The sequence below is a fragment of the Schistocerca cancellata genome, chromosome 6, assembly GCF_023864275.1.
Source record: "Schistocerca cancellata isolate TAMUIC-IGC-003103 chromosome 6, iqSchCanc2.1, whole genome shotgun sequence".
Taxonomy (NCBI): domain Eukaryota; kingdom Metazoa; phylum Arthropoda; class Insecta; order Orthoptera; family Acrididae; genus Schistocerca; species Schistocerca cancellata.
The window spans coordinates 104251067-104261335 of NC_064631.1; positions in this window are offsets into that span (position 1 = coordinate 104251067).

Consider the following 10269-nt stretch of genomic DNA (forward strand, 5'->3'; position numbering starts at 1 on the left):
CCCGGAGGATTAACGACGAGGGCCGGTATGCCGGCCAGCCTGGATGTGGTTTTTAGGCGGTTTTCCACATCTCACTAGGTGAATACTTGGCTGGTTCCCATGTACCGCCTCGGTTACACGAATCGCATACATCTGAAAACGTTCGCACTGTTTAATGGCTTACAATAGATGCTGACAGCTGGGGTACGCTGATTCCGTCACAGGGGGTACAGGGTGGCGGCAGGAAGGGCATCCAGCCACCCTCGGCAACTAACATCGCCAAATCCATAGTAACAAGGGCCGACCCCGCGTTCCAGTGGGACAAAAGGCCCAAGGGAATTATGATGAACTGACTTTATATCTTCGACCTTATGCTGCTGACCAGACACTTCCTTCACAACTGACCTTATGGTTTTAATTTTATCTTATGAATTAGCTATTCTATTTGCATACCACATACTCTTTGCCTTCCTAATGACATTTTAAGCACCTTACAAAACTGTTTGTAATGGGCTTCTGTAGCTTGATTGTGACTACTTCTAATATTTTTATTTAATTCTCTCTTAGTTCTACATAATATCATTATCCGACTAGTCAGCCACCCAGGTTGCCTTTCAGTGCTAATCAGTTGTGTACACATAAAAACAAAGGTTCAAATGGCTCTAAGCACTATGGGACTTAACATCTGAGGCCATCAGTCCCCTAGACTTAGAGCTTCTTAAACCTAACTAACCTAAGGATATCACACACATCCATGCCTGAGGTAGAATTCTAACCTACGACCGTAGCAGGTGAGCGGTTCTGGACTGAAGCGCCTTGAACCGCTCAGCCACTGCGGCCGGCCCACATTATCACCAGTTTCTGTTTGACCCAGAAGGTCTGGGACATCCTGTAAATTTAGTACTTCGCACCGTGTTGAGCAGTGTTAAACCTACAGTTCAGTAGAGTCGCTGAAAATCATTGCTAGAAATGTGCGAGACGTCTATAATGAGTAACAAGCTTGTACCCAAATTCCAGGAGAGTACAAGCGACAGGTGCCCCCTCTTGCCTGCCCTCCCTCTCCCATGGGTGTAGGAAGAGGCTGCCCCGCATGTGCAGGTAGAGGAGTGTCCCCCCCGACATTCGACCGGCAGCGGCCTTGCCTCGCCTCGGCTTGCCTTCCCCCCGGCCAGCGACCGCAGCGATGAACGGCGCGTCCGCGTGCCGGCATTCGGCCGTCTCCGGTTACGAGCCATTGTTCTCCTCTGTTCCGTTCCGTTCTGTTCTGGCCGGCACGGGCCGAGCCGAGGGTGGGGCAGCAGCTAGCGGCCCGCTTCCTGGACCCACACAGACACCTGTGGCCGCCCGCGCTGGCAGCACGGGCTTCCGCTGGGCTCTGCGGGGACGTGGCCAGTCTCTCTCAAACGCCTTCACTTCATTAAGACCCCGTAAAAGACCGAACGCGTTTGACAAAATTACTCTTATCTACACTACTGGCCATTAAAATTGCTACACCAAGAAGAAACGGGTATTCATTGGACAAATATACTATACTAGAACTGACATGTCATTACATTTACACGCAATTTGGGTGCATAGATCCTGAGAAATCAGTACCCAGAACAACCACGTCTGGCCGTAATAACGGCCTTCATACGCCTAGGCATTGAGTGAAACAGAGCTTGGATGGCGTGTACAGGCACAGCTGCCCATGCAGCTTCAACACGATACCACAGTTCATCAAGAGTGGCATGTTGTGACGAGCCAGTTGTTCGGCCACCATTGACAAGACGTTTTCAATTGGTGAGAGATCTGGAGAATGTGCTGGGCAGGGCAGCAGTCGAACATTTTCTGTATCCAGAAAGGCCCGTACAGGACCTGCAAAATGCGGTCGTGCAATATCCTGCTCAAATGTAGGGTTTCGCAGGGATCGAATGAAGGGTAGAGCCACGGGTCGTAACAAATCTGAAATGTAACGTCCAGTGTTGAAAGTGCCGTCAATACGAACAAGAGGTGACCGATACGTGTAACCAATGGCACCCCATACCATCACGTCGGGTGATACGCCAGTATGGCGATGACGAATACACGCTTCCAATGTGCGTTCACCGCGATGTCGCCAAACACGGGTGCGACCATCATCATGCTGTAAACAGAACCTAGATTCATCCGAAAAAAAATTACGTTTTGCCATTCGTGCACCCAGGTTCGTCGTTGAGTAGACCATCGCAGGCGCTCTTGTCTGTGATGCGACGTCAAGGGTAACCGCAGCCACGGTCTCCGTGCTGATAGTCCATGCTGCTCCAATCGTCGTCGAACTGTTCGTGTAGATGGTTGTTGTCTTGCAAACGTCCCCATCTGTTGACTCAGGGATCGAGACGTGGCTGCACGATCCGTTACAGCCATGCGGATAGGATGCCTATCATCTCCACTGCTATTGATACGAGGCCGTTGGGATCCAGCACGGCGTTCGTATTACCCTCCCGAACCCACCGAGTCCATATTCTGCTAACAGTCATTGGATCTCGACCAACGCGAGCAGCAATGTCCCGATACGATAAACCGCAATCGCGATAGGCTACAATCCGACCTTTATCAAAGTCGGAAACGTGATGGTACGCGTTTCTCCTTCTTACACGAGGCATCACAACAACGTTTCACCAGGCAACGCCGGTCCTGCTGTTTGTGTATGAGAAATCGGTTGGAAACTTTCCTCATGTCAGCACGTTGTAGGTGTCGCCACCGGCGCCAACCTTGTGTGAATGCTCTGAAAAGCTAATCATTTGCATATCACAGCATCGTCTTCCGTTCGGTTAAATTTCGCGTCTGTAGCACGTCATCTTCGTGGTGTAGCAATTTTAATGGCCAGTAGTGTAGCTACGCATTTGCCAAGCAAACCGGTACATGTTCAAACAACATTTCTCATTCTTGAGGATATTTTTGTGGCTTCGTTGCAACTACAGAAATGAGTGGTTTTTTTTTCCAGACACGTTTCGCTTTATTGAAGTACAGCATCATCAGTGGTTTGTAATTAAGTTATTTACATTTCGGCTTGCTTTTAGATCGAAAAACAGTTCGTTAAGAATCAGTTGACTTGTACTTACGGTGATTGTTGGTTGATTTCTCGCTTACATCGGAAAATGCCGTCTGCTAGCTCATCGTTGTTTTTCTGCGTTAGTCACTGACAATTTTGGTCTAATTTGTAATTGTTCTGCAGCACTATGCATTTCTTGTGTTTTTCACAACAGACTTTTATGCACAAGACTGCATTCTGTTTCTTTTTGTACTTCTAAGTATGTGTTGTGGTTTGTGTTATGTAGTGTTGCCAACATAACCTTTCCTCTCGTTGTCTTTGATCTACAACTTATTTTTTATTAGATTACTGTATGTGTGTAATTCTATTTAATTATGTTTCTGTGTATTTATGTACTGTGTAAGAGTAGGGAAGGAATAGCAATGGAGTTTTTTTTTTGGTAGGGGAGGGAGAAACTATGATGAGTGGACCTAAGTGTATAGCAGTGTGATGGAATTTTAGTTAGAGGAGAAGGTGAGGACCGAGAACCGAAATGTACTCCAATAAAGCGAAAAGCGTCCGGTGAAAAAAAAAATCACGCATTTTTGTAGTTGCAACGACACAACAAAAATATCAAGAATTATAAAGCAACTACGGACACTATGGCCACAAAAATGAAGAACGTTTGTCAGTTTTAGCCGGTCGCTGTGGCCGAGCGGTTCTAGGCGCTTCAGTTACGGTCGCAGATTCGAATCCTGCCTCGGGCATGGATGTGTGTGATGCCCTTAGGTTAGTTGGGTTTAAGTAGTCCTCAGTCTAGGGCAGGGCTTCCCAACCTGTGGTCCGCGGGTCACTTACGGGTCCGTTGGCTCTTTCTAGGGGGTCCGCGGCCACCTTCCACCAAATCGTGTAAAATAATGAGTAACATTACTGAATAAAAATGTGAAAATCAAATTCATCACTTTTTTTCGTGTGAAAAACGTGTGTACTTTTACTTCAGGTCGTATCCCCAAGCAGCCTTTGCGGTTCCTAAGTGAGAACACATACACAGTTTAGTGCTGGAGAATGCGGCTTCTCTGATCGACTCTTTCGCAACAATACGGGGGTCGTTTGTGTGCCGGCTCACGGCGCTAAATGCGCTGAAACCTTTTACGCATGCGCGGAGCGAGCTTTGTCGACCAATCACAGTGCTCGCTGGCACGTATGCGGCCCCAGGCATCATTAAATGTTAAACTTGCTTTGTCAGTGCACTACATATTTCGCAAGTCGATTTTTGACCAGTTTATTACTTCTGACATGGATCGGTGGCTGAAGTCAGGGTCATTGAAGAAGGGTGCAGTTTCTCCATCGCCTTCACAACAAGTGAAGTTTCCAGTTGAAATGAATGAGGAGGGAGGACGACCAGACGGAGACGTTACATACATTTGAACATTTTTCTTCAGATTTCACGAAAAACCACACACACCCACACATACACACACGCACACACACAGACGACTGCTACAAAATATGGATGCTCCTTACACAACAGTAGCCAAATAGTGGAACTGAACGGACCATAAGCGGCAGCTTGTCAACAGCGAACAGTTTGGACGTGACGTTGATTGTGAAAATTCCATTACAAAGTAACTTTAATCAGTCTATAGTGTGTTGAACAAAGGGAGTAAATCCACTAGTAAGTGTCTGGATACAGTGGGAATTCAAATTGGATCGTTAATTTCAAGTTGTTTTCATTCGTCTCTAAACCAAAGACTATTGATACTTCCGGGGGAAGGGGGGGGTGTTATTGGGAACATGGCACTTGCATTAAGAAGCTTTCAGTTCCCATGGGTTTCGCTCTGAAATTGTTACTGTGTTCTTGACTGACTAGGGGTCCGCCATGGATTTTCGACTGAACAAGGGGTCCATCAGCTGTAAAGGTTGGGAAGCCCTGGTCTAGGAGACTGATGACTTCAGATGTTAAGTCCCACAGTGCTGAGAACCATTTGAACCATTTTTGTCAGTTTAACCTCACTCTGATGCAGACGCTGTTCGTCGTCGTAATGTACCATTATCTCCTTTCTGCGTAATTGTTGTGGTGTTGGATTCATTTAGTTGTTTCGTATAAGTCAGCGCAGATTGCTACGTGCGCTATGAAATACGCTCGCAGGCGTCAGTTACAACCCACAGCGATGGTAATGTAAGGTAGCGGTTTAAATTCCGAATATTGTTTTTGGAGCGCCACGTATATTTTGTGCGCGAGTAAATGCGTCTTAAATATACGTAGCGTGACTTAAATCTCAGTACGGAGGCAATAAGCTATTTATTATTAATGGAAATGTTTCGCTCTCTTTCAATGAATGATAGCGTAACGTAACCTGCAGCTAACCCAGCGATAGTATGGAGCATAAGATGATTTCATTTGTTCAAATGTATGTGAAATCTTATGGGACTTAACTGCTAAGGTCATCAGTCCCTAAGCTTACACACTACTTAACCTAAATTATCCTAAGGACGAACACACACACCCATGCCCGAGGGAGGACTCGAACCTCCGCCGGCACCAGCCGCACAGTGCATGACTGCAGCGCCTTAGACCGCTCGGCTAATCCCACGCGGCCTCATTTCTTTTCCCAACAAATTAATCTAATGTTACACAGAAAGAAAGACTGGTATGAACACCTGCATATTTTTGGAATAATTGGAAAGAATTTGTTTAACTTTATCTCTTTAAGAACTGAGTTAACTATTAGTCCTTTGAATTAACTAAAATATTTTAAACCAGAGGGGAAGCCTTACTTAGGCCTTGCGGTGTTAAATCTCTGAATAAGTTTCGTAATCAAAAATATTAACTAACTTTAATATTGAAAACTGACTGTAAAAATTCATAAAAGCGCATAGAATTATTTTCCTGCCAGTGAAGCTCGCAAACACTGAAATATTCTTTAGTACCCGTAATGGCGGACTCAGCGCCACCGAAACAGTCGAAGCCACATGGGCAAACGAGAACAATATTATTATTATCTTTAAATAAATTTCACGTCGAGGGAGAGGTATTTTTGAAAGCAAACATAAGATACTTTCAATTAACAACATACAACCTTAAAACTCAAACAGACAAGTTTAAACATCGATTCACAGGAGAGACAAAACAAACAGGGGCGAGCAACACGGCTCTTGTATATATACAGGGTGTCCCACAATAATGAATACACTCTTTGAAACTGAACATCTATTTAATGAAAGAGGTTAGAAATACAATTTTAGTGGTGTTAGGTGTCTCATGGCTTGAGGTGGTAAATGTTCAGACTGGTGTCCGCCCATCGCAACACACCGTCGACGACTTACGACTGAGCGACATGCCAACTTTATTGTTTGCAACGGAATAGCATCACAAGCTTACTCAATTTGCTCTCTAAGATCATCCAGTGTGTGTAGACTCACAGTGTAAACTGTGTTCTTGAGAGTAGCCCACGGAAAGACGTCTAGACGAGTTAAGTGTGGAGATCGAGCGCGATGCTCCACAATCCCTCTTCGTCCTATCCACCTGGCAGGGAATGTACGATTGAGAAATGCCCTCACACCCAGGTGACAGTGAGGTGGCGCCCCATCCTGTTGAAAGCAATAATCTTCATTTCCAAACACAGCGCTAAGGCCAGGAGTTATCATTTCCAACATTTCCAAGTACGAGTCGCCCATGACGCTGTTGTCAAAGAAGTACGGCCCGATTAACCCTCTAGAAGGCAGACCACACCAGATTGTTACTCCTGGTAGATTAGCATGCCTCTGTTTGGTTACGTATGGATTCTCCCTGGCCCAGTCCACGCAGTTATGGCGGTTAATAGTTCCATCAAGTTTAAACGTCGCTTCATCTGACCAAAGAATTCGACCTTGGAAATGTTGCTCTTCTTCACGTCTGTTAATGAACCACTCAGAAAATTCGCTTCACCTGTCAGGTTCATCCTCATTAAGAGCATGGAGAAGTCTTGGAATGTACGGTTTAACGTTCTGACACCGAAAAACTCCATGTGGCCTGAGGGGGCGCGAGCCCACTCAAAAATTCGTTTGGGGGGGGGGGGGACGGGCGGAGCCCCCCCAATAATTTAAGAAAATTATTAGTTATATTACGCTTTGTAAAATCACAAAATTATGTAGGAATTTTTTTCCTTCTTTGACGATAGTTGCCTTTTAAAGTACATTCAGTAATGAGTTAAAAGAAATAATTATTATGGTAGTAAGCAAGTGAACTGAAAACGGGTGGTGTGGCTCATGATAGTGTTACGGTGGTGCTGCAGGCACGCTTAGAATTTGTCCCAGTGCGCGAACCTTCGGGTAAAGTCTGGCGCAGGCGGGCCAGCGCTGCGGCCACTCAGACAACAAAAGGACTGGACCAGAGGCGCCTGGAACCCTCCGCCTCGCGTCGCCTTGACGCTTCGAGACACTACAACGCTGCGGCTATATAAAGGCCACCCTGCTGTCACAGTCATTCAGTGTGGATAGTTTCGTTCAGTGCATGCTCCAGACGTGTTTAGCGTTCCGACTTTAGTGTCTAGTGGATTATTTTATAGGACTACAATTTATTCATTTAATTTGGTCTCTTAGTGTATGGTTTCTGAAGAGGGGCAGCAGCCATTTCAGTAGTTGCAGGGGCAACAGTCTGGATGATTGACTGATCTGGCCTTGTAACACTAACCAAAACGGCCTTGCTGTGCTGCTACTGCGAACGGCTGAAAGCAAGGGGAAACTACAGCCGTCATTTTTCCCGAGGGCATGCAGCTTTACTGTCTGATTGAATGATAATGGCGTCCTCTTGGGTAAAATATTCCGGAGGTAAAATAGACCCCCATTCGGATCTCCGGAAGGGGACTACTCAAGCGGACGTCATTATCAGGAGAAAGAAAACTGGCGTTCTACGGACCGGAGCGTGGAATGTCGGATCCCTTAATCGGACAGGTAGGTTGGAAAATTTAAAAAGGGAAATGGATAGTTTAAAGTTAGATATAGTGGGAGTTAGTGAAGTTCGGTGGCAGGAGGAATAAGACCTTTGGTCAGGTGAATACAGAGTTATAAATACAGAATCAAATAGGGGTAATGCAGGAGTAGCTTTAATAATGAATAGGAAAATAGGAGTGCGGGTAAGCTACTACAAACAGCATAGTGAACGCATTATTGTGGCCAAGATAGACACGAAGCCCATGCCTGCTACGGTAGTTCAAGTTTATATGCCAACTGGCTCTGCAGATGACGAAGAAATTGATGAAATGTATGATGAGATAAAAGAAATTATTGGGGTAGTGAAGGGCGATGAAAATGTAATAGTCATGTGTGACTGGAATTCGAGAGTAGGAAAATGGAGAGAAGGAAACATAGTGGGGGAATATGGATTGGGGGAGAGAAATGAAAGAGGAAACCGTCTGGTAGAATTTTGCACAGAGCATAACTTAATCATAGCTAACACTTGGTTCAAGAGTCATAAATGAAGGTTGTATACATGGAAGAATCCTGGAGATACTAGAAGGTGTCAGATAGATTATATAATGGTAAGACAGAGATTTAGGGACCAGGTTTTAAATTGTAAGACATTTCCAGAGGCAGATGTGGACTCTGACCACAATCTATTGGTTATGAACTGTAGATTAAAACTGAAGAAACTGCAAAAAGGTGGGAATTTAAGGAGATGGGACCTGGATAAACTGAAAGAACCAGAGGTTGACAAAGTTTTAGGGAGAGCATAAGGTAACAATTGACAGGAATGGGGGAAAGAAATACAGTAGAAGAAGAATGGGTAGCTCTGAGGAATGAAGTAGTGAAGGCAGCAGAAGATCAAGTAGCTAAAAAGACAAGGGCTAGTAGAAATCCTTGGATAGCAGAAGAAATATTGAATTTAATTGATGAAAGGAGAAAATATAAAAACGCAGTAAATGAAGCAGGCAAAAACGAATACAAACGTCTCAAAAATGAGATCGACAGGAAGTGCAAAATGGCTAAGCAGGGACGGCTAGAGAACAAATGTAAGGATGTAAAGGCTTATATTAACAGGGGTAAGATAGATACTGCCCACAGGAAAATTAAAGAGACCTTTGGAGAAAAAAGAACCACTTGTATGAATATCAAGAGCTCAAATGGAAACCCAGTTCTGAGCAAAGAAAGGAAAGCAGAAATATCGAAGTAGTATGTGGAGGGTCTATACAGGGGCGATGTTCTTGAGGACAATATTATGGAAATGGAAGAGGATGTAGATGAAGATGAAATGGGAGATACGATACTGCGTGGAGAGTTCCACAGAGCACTGAAAGACCTGAGTCGAAACAAGGCCCCGAAAGTAGACAACATTCCATTAGAACTACTGACGGCCTTCGGAGAGCCAGTCCTGACAAAACTCTACCATCTGATGAGCAAGGTGTATGAGACAGGCGAAATACCCTCAGACTTCAAGAAGAATATAATAATTCCAATCCCAAAGAAAGCAGGTGTTGACAGATGTGAAATTTACCGAACTATCAGTTTAATAAGTCACAGCGGCAAAATACTAACGCGAATTCTTTACAGACGAATGGAAAAAGCCGACCTAGGCGAAGATCAGTTTGGATTCCGTAGAAATGTTGGAACACGTGAGGCAATACTGACCCTACGGCTTATCTTAGAAAATAGGTTAAGGAAAGGCAAACCTACGTTTCTAGCATTTGTAGATTTAGAGAAAGCTTTTGACAATGTTGACTGAAATACTCTCTTTCAAATTCTAAAGATGGCAGGGGTAAACTACAGGGAGCGAAAGGCTATATACAATTTGTACAGAAACCAGATGGCAGTTATAAGAGTCGAGGGACATGAAAGGGAAGCAGCGATTGGGAAGGGAGTGGGACAGGGTTGTAGCCTGTCCCCGATGTTATTCAATCTGTATATTGAGCAAGCAGTAAAGGAAACAAAAGAAAGGTTCGGAGTAGGTATTAAAATCCATGGAGAAGAAATAAAAACGTTGAAGTTAGCCGATGATATTGTAATTCTGTCAGAGGCAGCAAAGGACTTGGAAGAGCAGTTGAACGGAATGGACAGTGTCTTGAAAGGAGGATATAAGATGAACATCAACAAAAGCAAAACGAAGATAATGGAATGTAGTCGACTTGAGTCGGGTGATGCTGAGGGAATTAAATTAGGAAATGAGACACTTAAAGTAGAAAAGGAATTTTGCTATTTGGGGAGCAAAATAACTGATGATGGTCGAAGTACAGAGGATATAAAATGCAGGTTGGCAATGTCAAGGAAAGCGTTTCTGAAGAAGAGAAATTTGTTAACATTGAGTATAGATTTAAGTGTCAGGA